Raw genomic sequence first — 1264 nt, forward strand, 5'->3', positions numbered from 1 at the left:
ATCCCTAGTATTTATTTACCTTATATTTGTAAATTTGTACCTTTTGACCACCTTCTGTTCATTTCCCCCAATTGGTTGTTTTAATAAACCAATTTAATACAAAATTTAACTTGGAACATTGATGTATTTTTATTAGATAACACATGTGAATAATCACCTTACCCAAATAAGAACTATTAGGTATATTTATAGGGAGAAGGTAAACAATGACTTAATAATTTTAACTATCATTACAATAATGACTCTGTTTACTCTTTTTTTTTTTTTACTAGGCAAAGGACTTTATTAATCTTGTCTCAAACTTTATTCCCAGGCTTCTTCAGCTTAATTAGCTGCAAAGAATGAATTGTGTATAAGCAAAAACTGAAAAGAGCTGCAGTATCCAAGAGGCTTGGGCTTAAAAATATTAGAGATCTAGAATTTATCAGATCCATGAACAAAATTTTTAAAAAGCAGTCATAATATAAAACAGCAGCTCCCAGTAACTTCTTCAAGTTTTATCTTCTTCAGAAGTTGACTCATCTCCGTTTGCTTCATTCTTGGAAGCGTCATCAAAATTCTCCATAAGATCTGGAACTTCATCATCATTATCCTCTCCGGTAGCAAGTGGTGCCTTTCCATCCACAGATTGTTTGCGCAGAGCTTCAGCCAGCCTTCTTAACCTAGTCAGACTGTCTGCACCAAGTTGGTTTAAGATAATGGGCAGCATTTCTGTCAGCTGCTTTGTCTCAGCGCCGCCTGTGATGGTGGAAGTGTTCACTGCCAGGGATGCCTGAACTTTAGGGTTGTTGAAGTGGTCACTGTTCCGTGGTTTGTGAACATACTCACTTCTTCAAAACCAGAGATATTGTTTACCCCTAACTTCTTTAAGGAGAACTGAAGTTTTTTTATCATCTGCTGTAGCTGTTCTATGAACCACCTTCTTCTTTCGCGAGCAGTTCCTTTCCCACCAACGCACACTTGGGCTTGCAGTTTGGTGAGTTTCTCTTGGTTCTTGATAGTTTCTTTCATCTTGTTGGAGCGGAAACTGGACCGCGCCTGGGACTGGGGTTGGCGCTCAGGGGGTCTCGGGTGGGCCAGCTGAAATTAGGCGCCTAATTCTGTTTATTCTTCTGCAAGTATCATCCTAAACACTTTTACATCGCATTTTTTGTTTGCTTTAAATTGTTCAGTACACACACAGGTACACAGAAACACACAATGAAGCAGGGGCTACTAGGAAATATTACTTTTAATCAATGAATAATTTAGAACGTACAATAGG

The 1264-nt window shown here is 38.2% G+C and overlaps 1 pseudogene; it reads right to left on the bottom strand.

The window, feature by feature from the left end:
- Positions 1-267: 267 nt before the first annotated feature.
- On the bottom strand, positions 268-1011 carry LOC124512963 (transcription factor BTF3-like; annotated as a pseudogene).
- Between the last annotated feature and the right edge of the window lie 253 nt (positions 1012-1264).

The sequence above is a fragment of the Lynx rufus genome, unplaced genomic scaffold (assembly GCF_022079265.1).
Source record: "Lynx rufus isolate CCGP_SWC_20201006 ecotype Redwood Valley unplaced genomic scaffold, mLynRuf1.p SCAF_1, whole genome shotgun sequence".
NCBI classification, from domain to species: domain Eukaryota; kingdom Metazoa; phylum Chordata; class Mammalia; order Carnivora; family Felidae; genus Lynx; species Lynx rufus.